Source organism: Carcharhinus amblyrhynchos, chromosome 6, assembly GCF_965287045.1.
Source record: "Carcharhinus amblyrhynchos chromosome 6, sCarAmb.v2.hapA, whole genome shotgun sequence".
Taxonomy (NCBI): domain Eukaryota; kingdom Metazoa; phylum Chordata; class Chondrichthyes; order Carcharhiniformes; family Carcharhinidae; genus Carcharhinus; species Carcharhinus amblyrhynchos.
Genome location: NC_137329.1, coordinates 127,379,115 through 127,403,861, shown reverse-complemented (window position 1 = coordinate 127,403,861; position 24,747 = coordinate 127,379,115). Strand labels below are relative to the sequence as shown.

Below are 24,747 nucleotides of genomic sequence, written 5' to 3'. Positions count from 1 at the left end.
TCTCTCTCTTTCTTCCTCACTCTCTATTCCTGTCTCTCTGTGTCTCTATTTATCCCACTCTTCCTATCTCTATCCTTATCTCTCTCCCCCACTCTTTTTATGTCGATCTCTCTCCCTATCTCTCTCTCTCTATCCCACTGTCCCTATCTCTCTCTCTCTATCCCACTGTCCCTATCTCTCTCTCTCTATCCCACTGTCCCTATCACTCTCTCTCTATCCCACTGTCCCTATCTTTCTCTCTCTATCCCACTGTCCCTATCTCTCTCTCTCTATCCCACTGTGTCTCTTCCACTCCCTATCTCTCTGTATATCTATCTCTTTCTATGTTCCCCGCTCTCTGGCTGTCTCTGTCTATCTGTCTGTCCCTCTCTCCCTATGTCTCTCTCACTCTCTCCCTATCCCACTCTCAGTGTCTCTCTATCCCACTATCTATCTCAGTCTCTCCCATTCCTATGTCTCTCCCTACCCCTATCACAGTCTCTCCCACTCTCTCTCTACCCCTACCACAGTCTCTCCGTGTTTCTATCCCACTCTCAGTATCTTCCACTCCCTATGTTTCTCCCTGTGTCCCTCTCTCCCTATCTGTCTCTCCCCGTCTCTCTATCTCTGTCACTATCTGTCTCTCCCTTCCTCTCCCTATCTCAGTCCCTCCCTATGACTCTTTCTATCTCAGTTTCTCTGTCTCTCCCTCTTCCTCTCTATCACTCTCTGGCTCTCCCCCTCTCTTTCTCCCTCTATGTCTCTCTCTCTCTGTTTCTCGCTATCTCTCTCTCAGTCTCTCTCTTCCTGGCTCTCTCTATGCCTCTCTCTCTCTATATATATCTATCTCTCTCCCTGTCTCTCTCTATATCCCTCTCTCTGTCTCTCCTGGTATCTCTCTCTCCCTGTCTCTCTCTATATCCCTCTCTCTGTCTCTCCTGGTATCTCTCTCTCCCTGTCTCTCTCTATATCCCTCTCTCTGTCTCTCCTGGTCCCTCTCTCTGTCTCTCTTAGTCTCTCTATCTCTCCCTTGTCCCTCTCTCTGTCTCTCCTGGTCTCTCTCTATCTCACCCTGTCTCTCTCTGTGTCCCTCTCTCTATGTCTCTCTGTGTCCTCTCCTGGTCTCCCTGTCCCTCTCTGTGTTTCTCCCACTCTCTATGTCTCTCTGTCCCTCTCTGTGTCTCTCCCACTCTCTATGTCTCTCTGTGTCTCTCCCACTCTCTATGTCCCTCTGTGTCTCTCCCACTCTCTGTCTCTCTGTGTCTCTCCCACTCTCTATGTCTCTCTGTGTCTCTCCCTGTGTCTCTCTGTCCCACTCTCTCCCACTCTCTATGTCCCTCTCTGTGTCTCTCCCACTCTCTGTCTCTCCCTGTGTCTCTCCCACTCCTCTGTCTCTCCCTGTCCCACTCTCTGTCCCTCTCTCTGTCTCTCTCTGTCCCACTCTGTGTCTCTCCCTCTCTCTGTCTCTCTCTGTCCCACTCTGTGTCTGTCCCACTCTCTCTGTCCCTCTCTGTGTCTCTCCCACTCTCTCTGTGTCCCTCTCTGTGTCTGTCCCTCTCTCTCTGTGTCTCTCTCTCTCTGTGTCCCTCTCTGTGTCTGTCCCTCTCTCTCTGTGTCTCTCTCTCTCTGTGTCCCTCTCTGTGTCTCTGTGTTCCGGAGCCGCGGAATCTGAGATTCTGGCGCGCACTGACATTTCCAATTGACGTCACTCACCCGGCAGCCAATGGCATTCAGAGGCAATGGATACATTCCGAGCTGTTGACCAATCCGATTCCAGCAGCGCCAATGTCCGGGTTTGTTTGGCGCGTTACTGAGCGGGAGACAGAGAGACACAGAGACACACAGACAGTGACACAGAGACACACAGAGAGACACAGAGACACACAGACAGTGACACAGAGACACACAGAGAGACACAGAGACACACAGACAGTGACACAGAGACACACAGAGAGACACAGAGACACACAGACAGTGACACAGAGACACACAGAGAGACACAGAGACACACAGACAGTGACACAGAGACACACAGAGAGACACAGAGACACACAGACAGTGACACAGAGACACACAGAGAGACACAGAGACACACAGACAGTGACACAGAGAGACACAGAGAGACACAGAGACACACAGACAGTGACACAGAGACACACAGAGAGACACAGAGACACACACAGAGAGACATAGAGACACACACAGTGACACAGAGACACAGACAGTGACACAGACAGTGACACACAGAGAGACACACACAGTGACACAGACAGTGACACAGAGAGACACACACAGAGAGACACACACAGTGACACAGACACACAGAGAGACACACACAGTGACACAGAGACACACAGTGACACAGACAGTGACACAGAGAGACACACAGTGACACAGAGAGACACACACAGAGACACACACAGTGACACAGAGACACACAGACAGTGACACAGAGAGACACACAGTAACACAGAGACACACAGTGACACAGAGAGACACACAGAGAGACACACAGTGACACAGAGAGACACAGTGACAGAGACACACAGAGACACACAGAGAGACACACAGTGACACAGAGAGACACACAGAGACACACAGTGACACAGAGACACACAGAGAGACACACAGTGACACAGACACACAGTGACACAGAGCGACACAGACAGTGACACAGAGAGACACAGAGACACACACAGTGACAGAGAGACACAGTGACACAGATACACACAGTGACACAGAGAGACACACAGTGACACAGAGACACACAGAGAGACACACAGTGACACAGACACACAGTGACACAGAGAGACACACACAATGACACAGAGAGACACACAGTGACACAGACACACACAGAGACACAGAGAGTGACACAGACACACAGAGAGACACACACAGAGTAACACAGAGAGACACACACACACAGACACACACACACTGACACAGAGACACACACAGTGACACACAGTGACACAGAGACAAAGACAGTGACACAGAGACACACACAGACACACACAGTGACACAGACAGTGACACACAGAGTGACACAGAGACACAGACAGTGACACACAGAGACACACACAGTGACACAGAGACACAGACAGTGACACTGAGACACACAGTGATATAGACTGGGATATAGAGACACAGAGACACACAGTGATATAGACTGGGACATAGAGACTCAGACACACACAGTGATATAGACTGGGATATAGAGACACACACACAGTGATATAGACTGGGATATAGAAACACAGAGACACACACAGTGATATAGACTGGGATATAGAGACACACACACAGTGATATAGACTGGGATATAGAGACACAGAGACAGACACAGTGATATAGACTGGGATAAAGAGACACACACACAGTGATATAGACTGGGATATAGACACACACACACACACCACACACACAGTGATATAGACTGGGATATAGAGAGACACACACACACACACACAGTGATATAGACTGTGATATAGAGACACACACACACAGTGATATAGACTGGGATATAGAGACACAGAGACACACACAGTGATATAGACTGGGATATAGAGACACAGAGACACAGACAGTGATATAGACTGGGATATAGAGACACAGACACAGTGATATAGACTGGGATATAGAAACACAGACACACACAGTGATATAGACTGGGATATAGAGACACACACACAGTGATATAGACTGGGATATAGAGACACAGAGACAGACACAGTGATATAGACTGGGATATAGAGACACACACACAGTGATATAGACTGGGATATAGAAACACAGACACACACAGTGATATAGACTGGGATATAGAGACACACACACAGTGATATAGACTGGGATATAGAGACACACACACACACACACACACACAGTGATATAGACTGGGATATAGAGAGACACACACACACACACAGAGTGATATAGACTGTGATATAGAGACACACACACACACACACACAGTGATATAGACTGTGATATAGAGACACACACACACACACACACACACAGTGATATAGACTGGGATATAGAAACACAGAGACACACACAGTGATACAGACTGGGATATAGAGAGACAGAGACACACACAGTGATATAGACTGGGATATAGAGACACACACACAGTGATATAGACTGAGATATAGAGACACAGACACAGTGATATAGACTGGGATATAGAAACACAGACACACACAGTGATATAGACTGGGATATAGAGACACACACACAGTGATATAGACGGGGATATAGAGACACAGAGACAGACACAGTGATATAGACTGGGATAAAGAGACACACACACAGTGATATAGACTGTGATATAGAGACACACACACACACACACCACACACAGTGATATAGACTGGGATATAGAGACACACACACACACACACACACAGTGGTATAGACTGTGATATAGAGACACACACACACACACACACACACACACACACAGTGATATAGACTGGGATATAGAGACACAGAGACACACACAGTGATATAGACTGGGATATAGAGACACAGAGACACACACAGTGATATAGACTGGGATATAGAGACACACACACAGTGATATAGACTGGGACATAGAGACACAGACACACACAGTGATATAGACTGGGATATAGAGACACAGAGACACACACAGTGATATAGACTGGGATATAGAGACACAGACACACACACAGTGATATAGACTGGGATATAGAGACACAGAGACACACACACAGTGATATAGACTGGGATATAGAGACACAGAGACACACACAGTGATATAGACTGGGATATAGAGACACAGACACACACAGTGATATAGACTGAGATATAGAGACACAGAGACACACACACAGTGATATAGACTGGGATATAGAGACACAGAGACACACACAGTGATATAGACTGGGATATAGAAACACACACACGCACACAGTGATATAGACTGGGATATAGAGACACAGACACACACAGTGATATAGACTGGGATATAGAGACACACATACAGTGATATAGACTGGGATATAGAGACACAGACACACACACAGTGATAGACTGGGGTATAGGGACACAGACACACACACAGTGATATAAACTAGGATATAGAGACACAGAGAGAGAGACAGAGATAGACTGGAATAAAGACTGAGAGAGAGAGAGACAGGGATAGACTAGAATATAGAAACACAGAGAGAGACAGAGATAGACTGGAATATAGAGACACACAGAGACAGAGATAGACTGGAACACAGAGAGAGCGAGAGAGAGATAGACTGGAATACAGAGACTCAGAGAGAGAGAGAGAGACTGGAATATAGAGACAGGGAGAGAGAGAGACAGATATAGACTGGAATATAGAGAGAAGAGACAGAGACAGAGATAGACTGGAATATAGGGACACAGAGAGAGAGACAGAGACAGAGATAGACTGGAATATAGGGACACAGAGAGAGAGAGAGACAGAGACAGAGATAGACTGGAATATAGAGACACAGAGAGAGATAGACTGGAATATAGAGACAGACAGAGGGGCAGAGAGACAAATATAGACTGGAATAGAGAGAGAGAGACAGAGATAGACTGGAATATAGAGACACAGAGAGAGATAGACTGGAATATAGAGACACAGAGAGAGATAGACTGGAATATAGAGACAGACAGAGAGACAGATATAGACTGGAATATAGAGACAGAGAGACGGAGAGACACAGAGAGACACACACAGTGATATAGACTGGAATGTAGAGACAGATGGAGAGAGAGAGACAGATGTAGACTGGAATATAGAGACACAGAGAGAGATATAGACTGGAACACACACACACACACACACACACACGCACACAGCTTGGAATTGGATTATAGAGAGAGAGACACAGAGAGAGATAGACCATAATTATATAGACCGGATCATAGAGAGAGACACAGTAAGAAGTCTCACAACACCAGGTTAAAGTCCCAATGGTTTATTTTGTAGCAGAAGCCACAAGCTTTCAGAGTGCTGCCCCTTCGTCAGGTCAGATCAGGTGTCAATAAAACATATGTGGGAATTCTTGGATACACCATGGCTGGAATTTTACCGGCCAGCCCACCATGAGAATCGGAGCAGGCAAAGGGGGGAGGGGGGGGGTGGGTGGGGTGGGGGCGGGGGGGAGGTCGGGGGAGGTAGTGGGGGGACCATGAAAAGTCCGTTGACCTGGGCGGTATTTTACAATTTTGGGATGAGCAAGGCCGTAAAGTCATACCCATAATATCTTACACAAACAAATTTGCACAAGTGTCACCAGTTGCAGCAGATTGAGCTCTGGGTTTCGGAACACAAGAACCAGCCGGAGTCAATGTTGTACACGCTGGAGGCAGATACTTCAGGGATAGGATGTTTGGACAGGTGGTCACATCACAGGTTTAGATTGTACAGGCAGAGGGAGAACAGACGATCAGGTCATTTAAGGGAACCATGTAGATAATGCAGGAGTCCATGAGTCACTCTCGCTTGCTGTCCGGCTTTCTGTTTTAGATGCTGTTAAGGTGATTCATCCTCAGAGAAAGCCAGTTCCGGGACATCACAGGTAACTCAGCTGTGCAGGAAGGGGGAAATGTGAGGGAATAGTGATAGGGGATTAGTTAGGGATGGCATGGTGGCACAGTGGTTAGCACTGCTGCCCTACAGTGCCAAGTACCTGGGTTCAATTCCTGGTTCGGGTCACTGTCTGTGTGGAGTCTGCACGTTCTCCCAGTGTCTGCGTGGGTTTCTTCTGGGTGCTCCGGTTTCCTCCTACAGTCTGGAAGATGTGCGGGTCAGGTTGATTGGCTGTGATAAATTCTCCTTCAGTGTACCTGAACAGGTGCCAGGGTGTGGCCTCTAGGGACTTTTCATACTAACTTCATTGCAGTGTTAATGTAAGCCTACTTGTGACAAAGATAAATAACCTTCACTTTAGCTAGGGGAACAGACAGACATTTTTGCATCCATAGATGTGACTCCAGGATGGGTCTGTGGGGAGGGAGTTCGAGAGACGGGGAAATCGGGAGATTGGGAATGCTGGGGTTTCGGGGGGGGGGGGGTGTTGAGATCATGGTGGGACGAGGGGAGTGGGGTTCACATGGCCAGCAATGTAGGGTTTGCCCTGCAATCGGGAGGAGGGCAGTGCGGGGCCACTGTGCATAGGTCGATCTCGGCACTGACGGATTAGCGCACGCGGAATAGCGCTCTCAGCACTATGCGGCCGGCCTCTCCAGCAGGAATAGGCCACAGCTTTTCAGAGTGATTCACACTGGGGCACTCTGCAGTGCAGAGTGTGGGAGACTCATTCTGAAAATCACACTTAAAAAACCAGCAAGATTTACTCCAGTTTTTACAAGAATTCGACACTTAGAATTTTTTAAGGAGAATCGCTCCCCTCATCTTTTACCATGGTCTGGTTAGGAAGACAGAGGGACGAGTCGAGGCCCAGGCCATGGAGTTTAGAGATGAGTTTCGTGGGAATAATGGTGTTGAAGGTTGAGCTGTAGTCAATAAATAGGAGTCTGTCAGAGGTGCCCTTGTTATCCAGATGTTCCAGGGTTGAGAACAGGGCCAGGGAGATGTAGTCTGCTGCAGACCTGTTGCAGCGATAGGCAAACCTGTAGTGGATCCAGGTAGTCCGGGAGGCTGGAATTGATTCGTGCCATGACTAACCTTTCGAAGCACTTCATAATGATGGATATCAGAGCCTTTGGCCGATAGTCACTTTGTCACTGTGCCACCCTATTGACCTCTAATTTTCCACGTACTGGGCAAATTAGGGCCTTTCATGTGTTGGTACAGACTCGATGGGCTGAAAAGCCTCTTCTGTACTGTAGTATTCTGTGATTCTGTGAATGAATAATTAATGCCTGCCCTCTCGGGGTGGGGGGGAGACAATATTTATCCCTCCATCAACATCAATGAAACAGGTCATTTGGTTCGAATCAGATTGCTGTCTGTGGGATCTTGCTGTGTGTATGTTAGCTGCCACATTTCCTTTGCAACATATTTCAAAAAGTACTTCATTAGCTGAAACCAATAAAAAAACTATAAGGTTGTTTAATTTGTCCACATAAATCTCGAGGATGATTCTTTATAAACCAAGTCCTTTAGGATGTTACTGAGAGATGTGATAAATGCAAATCCTTTAAAATTAAAAAACCTTCTAATTGAATACATTATATGACAAGAATTTGCATACTCCAGAAATAATTTAACAGAATAATTAATAATCATTGGGTTCCGCTTGCTGTCCTCACTGAGTTTTCAATCTTCAATCAAAACAACAACTTGAATATTTGTGATGTCTTAATCTGTCCAATCGTGTGATACACTGTCAAATTGTGAAGTTCGGAAGTTGCAGCAAGTTTCTTCCTCTGGTGGATTGTAATAGTTCATTATCCAAGGAGAGGGTGACTATTCTGGAGAGGTTCCCCGGAGACACATCAACCTGGAAAAGATCAGAACCCACACGTCAAATAGTGCCATCTGCTGTAGTGGATTTCCTGATTAGTTAATGGTCATCTCAGCCAGGTATTCGAGCCGAGAGGACACCCAAACTCACTCCTGGATAAACACCACCAAACTCTTCCTATAGAAAATGTTGAAAGAACTGATATCAGTAAAAGGGATAGTGTGGCTTTTGGATCGCCTTAAAAACACAACCCTTTCTCCAAAGTTCTTCAGGAAAGAAATCTGCTCCCCTTGCCCTGATACAGAGTCACTGCCAAATACCCCCTGAAATGCCCATGCCAGCTGTGCTGTTTTGTCAAGTCAGTACAAAGGATAAGGGAAATAAAACTGGACTAAATGCCCAACATTTTTCTCAGACACAATAAAGGTACACCTTTCCCCATCAATACAGGAAAATCCTCGTACTAATATCTGTGGACTTGCTCCAGAATTGGAGAGCTCTCTCATAGACTAGTCGTATACTTTTCTTGCACAGTCAGACTCACAGATCATACCTTACAGCCAGAGTCCAGTCCCAGACAATTCCATTACCATCCCTGAGTATCCTTGTCCCACCAGCAGGACGGATCCAGGAGTGGCAGCGAGGTGGTTTACAGCAAGAATCATAGAACCTACTGTGTAGAAGGAGGCCATATGGCCATCAAACCTGCGCCAACAACAATCCCATCCAGGTCCTGTCCCCATAACCCCACCCTAGCTGGTCCCCTTGACACTGAGGATCAATGTAGCATGGCCAATCAACCTAACCCGCTCATCTTTGGCATGTGGGAGGAAACCCATGCAGACATGGGGAGAACATGCAAACTCCACACAGACAGTGACCTGAGGCTGGAATTGAACCCAGGTCCCTGGCACTGTGAGGCAGCAATGCTAACCACTGTGCCACTGTGTCACACAGGGAATAACACTTAACACAAGATCTGGGACCAAATTCTCCCAAAGTGTTTCTAAGTGTTACCCAATGGGAAAACCGATGAGATTTCCACTAGGTGGTTTGCTGCGATTCAAGTTGCAGTTGGAAATATTTTTGGAGTGTGGATATAAAGACGTTGGCAACACCACCCCCTCAGAAAGAGGGCATCCCAGTCTCCACTTTATGTTGAAGCTCGTTTCCCCTCACGACCTCCCACACACTTGGACAACACCCCCAAACCTTGATTCTGGGACCTCAGTCCCACCTGCTAAGTAAGCAGGTCACCCCCCCCCACACCCCCACCCCGCCCACCCCCAACCTCCCCCACCCCTAACACACACCACATAGGCACGTGATCATAGGCATGTGATTCACTCCCTGCCACCCCCCCCGCCCCCCAATTCACTCTCACTGGCATCAGGGCATCAGGCCCACCACAAGTGAGTGACTCCCTGGTATGGAGTAGCCTAAGTCCCCACAGTCTTCATGGACCCCCTTTCAGGCCCCACCCCCTGCCAGTATCATCCTGACACCCGGTACTGCCAACTTGGTAATACCAGGTTATTACTCTGTGCTCCTTCCTTTACACAAGCAGCTCCCAGACCCCAGTCCCCAGCCCCCAGCCCCCAGCCCCCAGTCTCCAGCCCCCAGCCCCCAGCCCCCAGTCCCCAGTCCCCCTGCCCCCAGTCTCCAGTCCCCAGCCCCCAGTCCCCAGCCCCCAGTCCCCAGCCCCCTGCCCCCAGTCCCCAGTCCCCAGTCCCCCTGCCCCCAGTCCCCAGCCCCCAGTCCCCAGTCCCCAGTCCCCAGCCCCCAGTCCCCAGTCCCCAGCCCCCAGTCCCCAGCCCCCTGCCCCCAGTCCCCAGTCCCCAGTCCCCAGTCCCCCTGCCCCGAGTCCCCAGTCCCCAGTCCCCCTGCCCCCAGTCCCCAGTCCCCAGTCCCCAGTCCCCAGTCCCCCTGCCCCCAGTCCCCAGTCCCCAGTCCCCAGTCCCCAGCCCCCAGTCCCCAGTCCCCAGTCCCCAGCCCCCAGTCCCGAGTCCCCAGCCCCCAGCCCCCAGTCCCCAGTCCCCAGCCCCCAGTCCCCAAGTCCCCAGTCCCCAGTCCCCCAGCCCCCAGCCCCCAGTCCCCAGCACCCAGTCCCCAGCCCCCAGTCCCCAGCCCCCAGCCCCCAGTCCCCAGCCCCCAGTCCCCAGTCCCCAGCCCCCAGCCCCCAGCCCCCAGCCCCCAAGTCCCCAGTCCCCAGCCCCCAGCCCCCAGCCCCCAGTCCCCAGCCCCCAGCCCCCAGCCCCCAGTCCCCAGCCCCCAGCCCCCAAGTCCCCAGCCCCCAGCCCCCAGCCCCCAGCCCCCAGTCCCCAGCCCCCAAGTCCCCAGCCCCCAGCCCCCAGCCCCCAGCCCCCAGTCCCCAGCCCCCAGCCCCCAAGTCCCCAGCCCCCAGTCCCCAGCCCCCAGCCCCCAAGTCCCCAGTCCCCAGCCCCCAAGTCCCCAGCCCCCAAGTCCCCAGCGCCCAGTCCCCAGCCCCCAGTCCCCAGTCCCCAGCCCCCTGCCCCCAGTCCCCAGTCCCCAGTCCCCAGTCCCCCTGCCCCCAGTCCCCAGTCCCCAGTCCCCCTGCCCCCAGTCCCCAGTCCCCAGCCCCCAGTCCCCAGTCCCCAGTCCCCAGTCCCCAGTCCCCAGTCCCCCTGCCCCCAGTCCCCAGTCCCCAGTCCCCAGCCCCCAGTCCCCAGTCCCCAGTCCCCAGTCCCCAGCCCCCAGTCCCGAGTCCCCAGCCCCCAGTCCCCAGTCCCCAGCCCCCAGTCCCCAAGTCCCCAGTCCCCAGTCCCCCAGCCCCCAGCCCCCAGTCCCCAGCACCCAGTCCCCAGCCCCCAGTCCCCAGCCCCCAGCCCCCAGCCCCCAGCCCCCAGTCCCCAGCCCCCAGTCCCCAGTCCCCAGCCCCCAGCCCCCAGTCCCCAGCCCCCAAGTCCCCAGTCCCCAGTCCCCAGCCCCCAGCCCCCAGCCCCCAGTCCCCAGCCCCCAGCCCCCAAGTCCCCAGCCCCCAGCCCCCAGCCCCCAGCCCCCAGTCCCCAGCCCCCAGCCCCCAAGTCCCCAGCCCCCAGCCCCCAGCCCCCAGCCCCCAGTCCCCAGCCCCCAGCCCCCAAGTCCCCAGCCCCCAGTCCCCAGCCCCCAGCCCCCAGTCCCCAGCCCCCAGCCCCCAAGTCCCCAGTCCCCAGCCCCCAAGTCCCCAGCCCCCAAGTCCCCAGCGCCCAGTCCCCAGCCCCCAGTCCCCAGCCCCCAGCCCCCAGCCTCGAGTCCCCAGCCCCCAGCCCCCAGTCCCCAGCCCCCAAGTCCCCAGTCCCCAGCCCCCAGCCCCCAGCCCCCAGCCCCCAGCCCCCAGTCCCCAGCCCCCAGCCCCCAGCCCCCAGTCCCCAGCCCCCAGCCCCCAAGTCCCCAGCCCCCAGCCCCCAGCCCCCAGTCCCCAGCCCCCAAGTCCCCAGCCCCCAGCCCCCAGCCCCCAGCCCCCAGTCCCCAGCCCCCAGCCCCCAAGTCCCCAGCCCCCAGTCCCCAGCCCCCAGCCCCCAGTCCCCAGCCCCCAGCCCCCAAGTCCCCAGTCCCCAGCCCCCAAGTCCCCAGCCCCCAAGTCCCCAGCGCCCAGTCCCCAGCCCACAGTCCCCAGTCCCCAGCCCCCTGCCCCCAGTCCCCAGTCCCCAGTCCCCAGTCCCCCTGCCCCCAGTCCCCAGTCCCCAGTCCCCCTGCCCCCAGTCCCCAGTCCCCAGCCCCCAGTCCCCAAGTCCCCAGTCCCCAGTCCCCCAGCCCCCAGCCCCCAGTCCCCAGCACCCAGTCCCCAGCCCCCAGTCCCCAGCCCCCAGTCCCCAAGTCCCCAGTCCCCAGTCCCCCAGTCCCCAGCACCCAGTCCCCAGCCCCCAGCCCCCAGCCCCCAGCCCCCAGTCCCCAGCCCCCAGTCCCCAGTCCCCAGCCCCCAGCCCCCAGTCCCCAGCCCCCAAGTCCCCAGTCCCCAGTCCCCAGCCCCCAGCCCCCAGCCCCCAGTCCCCAGCCCCCAGCCCCCAAGTCCCCAGCCCCCAGCCCCCAGCCCCCAGCCCCCAGTCCCCAGCCCCCAGCCCCCAAGTCCCCAGCCCCCAGCCCCCAGCCCCCAGCCCCCAGCCCCCAGTCCCCAGCCCCCAGCCCCCAAGTCCCCAGCCCCCAGTCCCCAGCCCCCAGCCCCCAGCCCCCAGCCCCCAAGTCCCCAGTCCCCAGCCCCCAAGTCCCCAGCCCCCAAGTCCCCAGCGCCCAGTCCCCAGCCCCCAGTCCCCAGCCCCCAGCCCCCAGCCTCGAGTCCCCAGCCCCCAGCCCCCAGTCCCCAGCCCCCAAGTCCCCAGTCCCCAGCCCCCAGCCCCCAGCCCCCAGCCCCCAAGTCCCCAGCCCCCAGCCCCCAGCCCCCAGCCCCCAGTCCCCAGCCCCCAAGTCCCCAGCCCCCAGCCCCCAGCCCCCAGCCCCCAGTCCCCAGCCCCCAGCCCCCAAGTCCCCAGCCCCCAGTCCCCAGCCCCCAGTCCCCAGCCCCCAGCCCCCAAGTCCCCAGTCCCCAGCCCCCAAGTCCCCAGCCCCCAAGTCCCCAGCGCCCAGTCCCCAGCCCCCAGTCCCCAGTCCCCAGCCCCCTGCCCCCAGTCCCCAGTCCCCAGTCCCCAGTCCCCAGTCCCCCTGCCCCCAGTCCCCAGTCCCCCTGCCCCCAGTCCCCAGTCCCCAGCCCCCAGTCCCCAGTCCCCAGTCCCCAGTCCCCAGTCCCCCTGCCCCCAGTCCCCAGTCCCCAGTCCCCAGTCCCCAGCCCCCAGTCCCCAGTCCCCAGTCCCCAGCCCCCAGTCCCGAGTCCCCAGCCCCCAGTCCCCAGTCCCCAGCCCCCAGTCCCCAAGTCCCCAGTCCCCAGTCCCCCAGCCCCCAGCCCCCAGTCCCCAGCACCCAGTCCCCAGCCCCCAGTCCCCAGCCCCCAGCCCCCAGCCCCCAGCCCCCAGTCCCCAGCCCCCAGTCCCCAGCCCCCAGCCCCCAGCCCCCAGCCCCCAGTCCCCAGCCCCCAAGTCCCCAGTCCCCAGTCCCCAGCCCCCAGCCCCCAGCCCCCAGTCCCCAGCCCCCAGCCCCCAAGTCCCCAGCCCCCAGCCCCCAGCCCCCAGCCCCCAGTCCCCAGCCCCCAGCCCCCAAGTCCCCAGCCCCCAGCCCCCAGCCCCCAGCCCCCAGCCCCCAGTCCCCAGCCCCCAGCCCCCAAGTCCCCAGCCCCCAGTCCCCAGCCCCCAGCCCCCAGTCCCCAGCCCCCAGCCCCCAAGTCCCCAGTCCCCAGCCCCCAAGTCCCCAGCCCCCAAGTCCCCAGCGCCCAGTCCCCAGCCCCCAGTCCCCAGCCCCCAGCCCCCAGCCTCGAGTCCCCAGTCCCCAGTCCCCAGCCCCCAGTCCCCAGCCCCCAGTCCCCAGCCCCCAGCCCCCAGCCCCCAGCCTCGAGTCCCCAGCCCCCAGTCCCCAGCCCCCAGTCCCCAGTCCCCAGTCCCCAGCCCCCAGTCCCCAGCCCCCAGCCCCCTGCCCCCAGTCCCCAGCCCCCAGCCCCCAGCCCCCAGCCCCCAGTCCCCAGTCCCCAGCCCCCAGTCCCCAGCACCCAGCCCCCAGTCCCCAGTCCCCAGTCCCCAGCCCCCAGTCCCCAGTCCCCAGTCCCCAGCCCCCAGCACCCAACCCCCAGCCCCCAGTCCCCAGCCCCCGGCCCCCAGTCCCCAGTCCCCAGTCCCCAGCCCCCAGTCCCCAGCCCCCAGCCCCCAGTCCCCAGTCCCCAGCCCCCAGTCCCCAGCACCCAGTCCCCAGTCCCTAGCCCCCTGCCCCCAGTCCCCAGTCCCCAGCCCCCAGTCCCCAGCCCCCAGTCCCCAGCCCCCAGTCCCCAGTCCCCAGTCCCCAGTCCCCAGCACCCAGCCCCCAGACCCCAGTCCCCAGCGCACGGGGCTGGATGATCATATCCGTGCTTTCAGTGGGATTTTGTAAACTTCCTCTTTACATTCTAGCCCTCTCTGGCTATGGAGGTTTTTGGAATTTTTTTGGATCTACGAGGACATTGTTAATGTTGGGTGGGATTTTGTTTCCTCTCTGTGGTGTGTCTCCCTGTGCCTGGAGCTCAGCGTTTGCTCTGGGGTCGTTCAGGAGAGCTGATGATAGAAATGAGAGGTGGTTAGTGATTGGTGGATGTCTCTGAACCAGTGGAAAGTGCAGTCTGAAGGATGAACTGGTGTAAGGTTCTTACTCGGGTGAGTTCCACCCACCTCACTGTTCCCATAGACACGACCAATGTCCTGTCCTGCCAGCTCAATGAAACTCCATGAAAACCCTGATTTCCTGCGCTCCACCCCTTGGTCTGGGATCTTTCTGTGCGATTGTGTGGGAGCTTGTCTGTATCAAGGCAGATGGAGAGCAGGATGGATACCAGGCCAGAGGATAAGGATGCCAGGCTTTTGAGGGTGGTGCTGGAGGTGGGATGAAGTTGTGACCTCCAGAGAGTGAGTGAGTGGTGACGTTCCTCCACGTGGCAATCAGTGAGATATGGGTGAATGTCTGATGGTTTTGTGAGTGTGTGAGATGAGGGTTATGAGATAGTTACCCTGGCAGAGTACGTGAGCACAGTGGATGTTGTTTACATGGACTTCAGTAAGGCCTTTCACAAGGTCCCTCATGGCAGACTGGTGCAGAAGGTGGAGTCGTTCGGGATCAGAGGTGAGCTGGCAAGGTGGATACAGAACTGACTCGATCAAAGAAGACAGAGGGTAGCAGTGGAAGGGGGTGTTTCTGAATGGAGGGCTGTGACAAGTGGTGTTCCTCAGGGATCAGTGCTGGGACCTTTGCTGTTTGTAATATATATAAATTATTTGGAGGAAAATGTAACTGGTTTGATGAGTAAGTTTGCGGATGACACAAAGATTGGTGGATTTGCGGATAGCGATGGGGACCATCAGAGGATACGGCAGGATATAGGTTGTTCGGAGACTTGGGCGGTGAGATGACAGATGGAGTTTAATCCAGACAAACGTGAGGTAATGCATTTTGGAAGGTCTAATACAGATAGGAAATATACAGTAAATGGCAGAACCCTTAAGAGTATTGATAGGCAGAGGGATCTGGGTGTACAGGTACACAGGTCACTGAAAGTGGCAATGCAGATGGAGAAGGTAGTCAAGAAGGCATACGGCATGCTTGCCTTCATCAGCTGGGGTATTGAGTTTAAAAATTGGCAAGTCATGTTGCAGCTTTATAGAACCTTAGTTAGGCTGCACTTGGAATATAGTGCTTAATTCTGGTCGCCACACTACCAGAAGGATGAGGGTACGGAAAAGATTTACCAGGATGTTGCCCTGGTCTGGAGGGCATTAGCTATGAGGAGAGGTTGGAAAAACTTGGTTTGTTCTCAGTGGAGTGATGGAGGTTGAGTGGAGACCTGATAGAAGTCTACAAGATTATGAGAGGCATGGACAGAGTGGATAGTCAGAAGCTTTTTCCCAGGGTGGAAGAGTCAATTACTGGGGGGGCACAGGTTTAAGGTGCGAGGGATAAGGTTTAAAGGAGATGTAAGAGGCACAGAGGGGGGTGGATGCCTGGAACTTGCTGCCGGGGGAGGTAGTGGATGCGGATACCATAGTGAGTTTTAAAGGGTGTCTGGACAAATACATGAATAGACGGGAATAGAGAGATAAAGTCCCCGGAAAAGGGTTTTAGTTCAGTCGGGGCAGGATGGTCGGTGCAGGCTCGGAGGGGCTGAAGGGCCTGTTCCTGTGCTGTAATTTTCTTTGCTCTTTGTTCTTTGCTAACCAGTGTGTCGCCCTCTTCGATGTGATCCTGCACCACTTCCCAAGCCCCATTGGTCAGCTCGCTGGACTTGTCCAGGCAGGGTGAGATATGGGATATGGCGGCGAGACCAGACTCCACCCAGCCGGCACTCCAATGAGGTGTGACTGAACCTGGGGGCCACTGTCTGTTGGCTTTTGGGGCCATGCCGAATTCTTTGGTTACATTGGCCTAAACGCCGGAAATTCATGGCTGTCAGTGGGGTTTCACATTGTCCACGACCCGCCCACTAAAATTCCAGTGGCCAGCGGGATGGGAGAATTCCGGCCAATGTCTCCAGAGGAGCACTCCTGGGCTCTGGACACTGCACTTTTACATCCGATGCGTAGAGTGAGGGAATGTTGAGCTGATGTTGGAGTGGGAGAATCAGAGGCTTCCAGCAATCAATCCGGAGAGCTCCCAAGCAAACATTATCCATGTGGCTGAGAGTTACCGATACAGTGTGAAAACCCAGCAGGTAGAAGGCCAGTTCTCAGGCTCGCTCTCACACTGAGGGGAGAACTCTGCCCATTGTTATTCTGCTTGTTCCCGGCCATCAGACAGACTTGAATAAACTTTACAGCATTGCCCTCCTCATTTTTACTGGGCAACAACCTCCCTCAACCAACATCAAACTCAAATTAATTGGTCTTTCTGAAGTCTGTTGTGTGAGAGGGCAGTGCAGTCAGATTCCAGAGTAAGTTCCAAACAAGAATTGGATCAATGGGAAAAGTTGTTGGTCACTGGGGAAAGAGAAAGGGCACTGACGCTAATTCCACAGTTCAAAGTCTCATTCGTGTCACATGAGCTTGTTCTGATGTTGTCCATTTTTATCATTTCTTTGTTTGTTAGTTATGGGGTCCAGTTGGGTTGAAGAGACTGAGGACATTTCTCCCAGTAAAATGACAGCTGATTTGTAAAGTATTTGAGGCTCTCCAGAGCTCTAAATCACTGTAACTGCAGGTTCTTTCTGACTAAGTTGGAATGACCTTATTAAACCACTTTGCCTTTCCAAACAGCTGTGTGATATGAGGAATCTCATTATTAATTTAGAATGTAGGAAGGAGGAAAAGATCTCATCTCACCCAGTCCTCATCACCCAGCTCCTCTTTCAGAACCCAGTCTATTTCCATCTCTTCACTAAACAAATCCATATTCCTCTCCTCATTGTTGAATTAGGAATTGATTCCATTCCCCTTTGAAGCTTTAATGAAGACAATGTCTATTACATTAGGTGGTAATCTAACCATCAGTCAATAACTTTAGACGTACAGGAGTTTGATACAAAGTTAAATTTAGCTGCTGGTTTCTTTTGCTTGTAATCATGTCCTTGATTCTTCATGAGGTCAAATTTAATTGCTTTCTCCTGGTAAGTGTGGTGCTGATTAGAACCAATTGTGAAACATTTGATATAGTTCTTAGATAGTCCAGAACTGGAGTATAGCTGAAAAAGAGAGACATTATTTATAGTCATCGAGTTATACAGCTCAGTAAAGGCCCTTTGGTCCAATGACTCTGCACTGACAATATTTACCACTAAAGTGGTGCTAATCCCATTTTCCAGCACTTATCCCATATCCTTGAATGTAATGATATTTCAAGTGCTCTATCTTTTAATATCTTTTAAATGTTGTACATTTTCTAGTCTTATTTACAAGAATACCAAATGTAAAGGGAATAACAATTTGAGAAAAGATTGGTTACAGATTTAATCTGATTGGTAGGGTAATGTACCAGTTGATGGTGACTCACAGTTAACTGCCAAATGTTGTTTAAATTGAAACCGGGGGCTTAATCCTGATTGGTCAAGGCCTTGTCCTGAGGAATGAACCAGTGAATGGTTATTATCTATTTTGCTTAGTGCAATCAGGTGCAGTGCATGTGGATTGATTTGGATTGAACTTTGGCCTGTGGGAGAACACGCTCTGTGAATCTGACCCTCTCTGTCGGGGTTTTGTTCTTGCCCTCCTGAAGGACAGTCACTGTTATATAAGGTGTTGAGTTTTCCCTGGGAAACAGATTAGCTGCCCAAGGTTATTGGAGTTCTATGAGGATGTGTCCAGGGCAGTGGATAGAGAAGAGCTGGTGGATGTGGTCTTTCTTGATTTTCAGAAGGCGTTTGACAAGGTACCTCACAGGAGGTTATTGCAGAAGGTCAGGGGGCATGGAGTTGGGGGTAGGGTGTTAGCGTGGATAGAGGATTGGTTGTCAAATAGGAGGCAGAGAGTGGGGGTTAATGGGTGCTATTCGGATTGGCAGTTTGTGACTAGTGGGGTGCCCCAGCGGTCGGTGCTGGGGCCTCAGCTATTTACCATTTATATAGATGATCTGGAGGAGGGAACCGAGTGTAGGGTGTCGAAATTTGCTGATGACACCAAGATTGGTGGAAAGGCAAATTGTGCGGAGGGTGTGGAGAGTCTGCAGAAGGATCTAGATAGGCTGGGCGAATGGACCAGGAAATGGCAAATGGAATTTAATGTTGGCAAGTGTGAGGTGGTCCACTTTGGTAGGAAGAATGGTAGAAAGGATTATTACTTATGGGGCGAAAAACTGCAGCAGGCGACGATGCAGAGGGACCTTGGGGAAGGAAGGACCCACCAAGGAAGTGAGGGAGAGAATTAAGCTGAAAGTGAAAACGTATAAATGGCAAAGGTGAATGTGATAGATTCAGAATGCAGCAAAGATGAATGACAAAAGTTAACCAGGAAGGAGAGAATAAACTTTGAGGACAAATTACCGAGAAACTTAAGAACAGAAAATAAGAGCTTTTTAACTACATTAAAATGAAGAGTGAAATAAAAGAAAGCATTGGCTCTTAGAGAATGAAACCGAGGAAGCCATGGTTTTCCCTCCTGAAGGGTTTCAACCCTTCAATAAGCAGCCATGGTCCCAAGTGGGAATGGAATGATTCTGAACCCTCATTTCCACAAGGACTGGCAGAAGACAGTCCGCACTTGGTTCAACCAGTCAGTCAGAAAAAACCACAGACGCAAGGCACAGTTGGCTAAAGCACTCCGCATCGCTCCACGTCCAGTTGCTGGCCCCCTTTGACCAGTTGTTAGGTGTCCCACTGTCAGATATCACACTAATGGGATTGAGGGTTATAGATAGGCCTGGTAATTGGGGATATGATCAGCGCAACTTGTGGGCCGAAGGGCCTGTTTGTGCTGTAGTGTTCTATGTTCTAAAGTATGTGCTGGACAAGGCTTCAGTCTGGAAGAGCTAAAGGCAGCAAATATTAACAAGAGTGTGGCACGTACTACTGGCATTGCTGTTGATCACAAACACTGCAACAAGTCAACCGAATCTACTCAGTTAAATGTTCAACCTCTGAAGGAATATCGCTCCAAGCTAATCATCTTCCCAAGAAAGGCTTCAATGCTGAAGAAGGGAGATTCTTCTGCTGAAGAAATTACGATGGCTGCCCAGCTAACTGGACCTGTCAATCCTAATCAAGAATTCATACAAGGAAATGACAGAGAAGTGAATGAAATATTTTGCATTGGTTTTTACTGTAGAGGATGCTACAAATATCCCAGAAATAGCAAAAAAATTCAGGAGAGGAATTAAATACAGTCACCATCACCAGACAATTAGCTTCAGCTAAAGTAATTGGATTAAAGGCTGGAAAGTCCCATGGACCTCTTGGTTTACACCCCAGGGTCTTAAAGGAGGCAGCTACAGAGACCACGGCTACATTGGTAATCATTTTCCGAAAATCCTTGGATTCTGGAACTGTGCCAAAGGATTGGAAAACTGCCAAAGTGGTACCCTTGTTCAAAAAGGGAAGGGAGCAAAATATAGGAAATGACAGGGCAGTTAGTCTAACTTCAATTAGTGAACAAGTATTAGAATTGATTATCTAAGAGAGAACAGCAGTTTGCAAAGTCTGCAGGGTCAGAACGGTTTCACAAAGGGGGAATCATCTCTGACAAATTGACTCGAGCTCTCTGAGGAGGAATCAGCCTGAGTAGATAGAAGAGAGCCAATGTTGTATATTTGGACTTTTAAAAGGCATTTGATAAGGTGCCACACAAACGGCTGTACGCACATTAGGAGCCAGTGGCGTTGGGAGTAACATTGTGGCATGGGCAGAGGATTGGCTAATGAACAGGAAGCAGCAATAAGGGGGGTCTTTCTCAGTTGGAGGGCAGTGACCAATGGAGTGCCACAGAGATCAGTTCTGGGACTGCAGCTCTTCACAACGTATATTAATGATTTAGTGGAAGGAACAGAGTGTGCCCTGGCCAAATGTGCAGAGGATACAAAGGTGAGAGAGAAGGCAGGTTGTAAGGAGGGTAGGAATAGGTTACAGAGTGATATTGACTGGTTAGTGAGTGGACAGAAAATAGGCAAATGGAATTCAGTGGGGAAAATGTGAGATTGTTCATTTTGGAAAAGACAGGGCACTTTGAGAGAGAGACTGCAGCTCAAAGAGACCTGGAGGGTTTGTGTTCCTGAAACCCAGAAAGCTAATGTACAGGGCAGAAGGGAATAGGGACGGCAGATGGAATGCTGGCTTTTATTTCAAAGGTGTGGAGTTGCCGGCGCTGAACTGGGGTGGGCACAGTAAGTAGTAACACCAGGTTAAAGCCCAAAGGTTTATTTGCTAGCGTGAGTTTTTGGAGCAGCTGTTGGACTTTAACCAATGTTGTGAGACTTCTTATTTCAAGGGTGCTGGAGGTTAACAGGAAAGAGATGTTGCTGCAGCTGCCCAAGGTCCTGATGAGGCCATATTTAGAAAACTGTGGTTAGTTTTAGTCCCTTATTTAAGGAAATATATATTATCATTGGAGACAGGACAGAAGAGGTTTACTGGGATGATACTGGATATGGTGGGACAGCCATATGGGGAAAGATTAAACAGGATGGGTCTGTACTGGTTGGAGTTCAGGAGAACGATAGGTGATCTTGAAGATTCTGAGGGGGTTCAAGAGGGTAAATGTTGGGAGGATGTTTCCACTCATGGGAGAGTGTGGGACCGGAGTCACAGAATAACGGGGAGGAGTTGGGGGGGGGCTCATTAAGACAGATTTGAGGAAGAATTTCTTCTCTCAGAGAGTGGTGAATGTTTGGAATTCTTTACCCTGGGAAGCTGTGGAGGTCGGGTCCCTGAACAAGGCTGAGAGCGATAGGTTTTTAATCAGCCAGGAGATTAGGGGTTACGGAGATGAGGCAGGAAAGTGGACGCAGTGAGTGTCAGATCAGCCATGATCCTGCGAAATGGCGGAACAGGCGCAAAGGGCTGAATGGCCTCCTACTGTTCCTATCTTTTATGGCCTTCCTCCGTTTCTCTGCCTCACACCTTCTTTCCTTCCTTACTAAACTCTGATGCTTCAGCTGACATCTTTCAGAAGGTTTAAATGGGTATCTGCTGTGATAATATTCATTCTCCTGTCGTCCCAGACAAGCTCTGGCATTCTCCAGCCCCAGTGCCAATGTCGTGATGCCTCTCCAATCCCATTCTCCAATCCCGGTGATGCCTCTCCAATCCCATTCTCCAATCCCGGTGATGCCTCTCCAATCCCATTCTCCAATCCCGGTGATGCCTCTCCAATCCCATTCTCCAATCCAATTCTCCAATCCCATTGATGCCGCTCCAATCCTATTCTCCAATCCCGGTGATGCCTCTCTAATCCTATTCTCCAATCCCGGTGATGCCTCTCCAATCCCATTCTCCAGCCCCAGTGGTGCCTCTCCAATCCCATTCTCCAATCCCATTCTCCAATCCCGGTGATGCCTCCCCAAACCCGGTGATTTCTCTCCAATCCCGGTGATTTCTCTCCAATCCCATTGTCCAGCCCCAGTGCCAGTGTTGTGATGCCTCTCCAATCCCGGTGATGCCTCTCCAATCCCATTCTCCAATCCTGGTGATGCCTCTCCAATCCTATTCTCCAATCCCGGTGATTCCTCTCCAATCCCGGTGATGCCTCTCCAATCCCATTCTCCAATCCCGGTGATGCCTCTCCAATCCCATTTTCCAATCCCGGTGATTTCTCTCCAATCCCGGTGATTCCTCTCCAATCCCATTCTCCAGCCCCAGTGCCAGAGTTGCGATGCCGCTCAGTGCTGTGGTTTCTCACAAACACCCATTCCCAATCTCAGTGTAAATCTCACTGGCTGCTGAGTCTTTATTATTAATTAAAGAGAAAGTGGTGACTTTGCAGGAGTTGTATTGGAACAGAAAATGCTGATTGTATTTTTATCATCGCAAAAAAAGGGAAAGTAATCAACAAGAAGTTCCAGTGTTAACATGAGGGCTCACACACACTTTCCATTCAATAATCACCGCAGATACAGTCACGCTGACCCTCTTTAATGTGGGACTTTGCTCAAATAATATTTGAATTGTCAGTTACATTAAATATTTACATGTAATAAGATAAATAAAGCAAACATCAACATGTAGTAAGAATAACTCTCAGTGCAGGGAAGGAATGTGTTTGTGATTGGCACTGACACAGAGAGGTTGTACAAATCTCACTGACACAATCGGCAAATTGTCAGCCATGGCTCCAAGCGTAACTCCCTCCCCTGAAGGATAAATGTGCAGCAAATGTTCAAAACCAGAGAGAAGCACACAAATTCACCCTGACACTCCGAGTGCAGCACTGAGGGAGTGCCGCACTGTCAGAGGGTCAGTGCTGAGGGAGTGTCGCACTGTCAGAGGGTCAGTACTGAGGGAGTGCCGCACTGTCAGAGGGTCAGTACTGAGGGAGTGCCGCACTGTCAGAGGGTCAGTGCTGAGGGAGTGCCGCACTGTCAGAGGGTCAGTACTGAGGGAGTGCCGCACTGTCAGAGGGTCAATGCTGAGGGAGTGCCGCACTGTCAGAGGGTCTGCACGTAAATGTGTTTGTGTATATATAGGTGTGTATGCGTGTGTTTGTGCATGTGTGTGAATGTATGTACGTCTGTGCATACATGTGTGCGTGTGTGCTCACAGACACACACACATGCAGACACACACACACACACACACACACACACACACACACACACACACACACACACACACACACACACACACACAAACGCTCACACGCACAAACCTGCCCAAACAAGTGGGAGCCTGTGGCAAACATGACAAAAGAATATCTCAGTGCAGACAAGGAGTGAAGTTAATGATATATTGTCAAGTTTTTTGGTGTAATAACTGGATGAAATGGATTGTGTAGAAAAGGTATAGTGAAATTAAATGTGGATTTATCTCACATTAGCTAACTTTGTGATGGTAAATCTTCTTATCCTGATATTCCTGAGTTAACATCCATTTACATGGGAGAAGTCATGACAATTAGATTGTGAATTTTATCAGTAATTGATTGTATTTGACCTGCACAAGTCCAAGCTTGCTCAATTTCAATTCCACCCAGCCTTATGAATACATTTCTTAGTTTTCAATATTCAATTGTGACAACATTACCAATTTTGAAGATGTTTTTAGCAGTAACTAATACACCTGAAGCAGCCAGTAGCAGCGTGGTGCCTGAGAGATCAGCCAAGTGTCATCTCACATCAGTTTTCTCAATGAGGTAGCAGAATAATTTGAATTGAATTATAAAAAAATCAGAAAATATAACACAGCACAAAATGTAATATTCAGATGATTGGAAATTAGAAACAGCACAAACCTAACATGGCCAGAATGGAACAGAGAGCTGACACATGGACAGGAGGAGGCCGTTCAGCTACTGCGAGTCCTTGATAGGTATGTCCCTGTCAGGCAAGGAGGAAATGGTTGAGCTAGGGAACCGTGGTGCACTAAAAAAGTTGATTCGCTGGTTAAAAAGAAAAAGGAGGCTTAGGTCCGGATGAGACTTGAGGGCTCAGGTAGTGCACTAGAGAGCTTTAGATTGGCTAGGAGGGAGTTGAAGAGTGAGTTAAGAAGGGCTAAAAGAGGACATGAGAAGACTCTGGCCGATAGGATTAAGGAGAATCCTAAGGCGTTCTATAGATATGTTAAGAACAGAAGATTGGTTAGGGCAAGATTACGGCCAGTTAGAGATAGCAGTGGGAATTTATGTGTGGAACCGGAAGAGATTGGAGAGGCATTGAACCAATATTTCTCTTCGGTATTCACGCGGGGAGACGTAAATGTAGCTGTGGAGAACACTGGGTTACAGGGTTGTAAACTGGATAGTATTGCAGTTGATAAGGAGGATGTGCTAGATATTCTTGAGGGTTTGAAAATAGATAAGTCCCCTGGGCCGGACGGGATTTACCCGAGGATTCTCTGGGAGGCAAGAGAGGCAATTGCAGAGCCTCTGGCTCTGATCTTCAGGTCGTCGTTGGTCACACGTATAGTGCCAGAAGATTGGAGGATAGCGAATGTTGTCCCATTGTTTAAGAAGGGGAACAGAGACTTCCCTGGGAATTATAGACCGGTGAGTCTTACTTCTGTTGTGGGTAAGGTTTTAGAAAAAATTATTAGGGATAGGACTTATAGTTATTTAGAGAGTAATGAATTGATTGGAGATAGTCAGCATGGTTTTGTGGAGGGTAGGTCGTGCCTTACTAACCTTATTGAGTTTTTTGAGAAAGTGACCAAAGAGGTGGATGGGGGTAAGGC

General features: G+C 51.9%; 1 pseudogene; it reads left to right on the top strand.

Moving 5' to 3' along the window:
* The first annotated feature begins 19,028 nt into the window (after positions 1–19,028).
* LOC145344582 (large ribosomal subunit protein eL13-like) lies at positions 19,029–23,983 on the top strand (annotated as a pseudogene).
* The last annotated feature ends 764 nt before the right edge of the window (positions 23,984–24,747 follow it).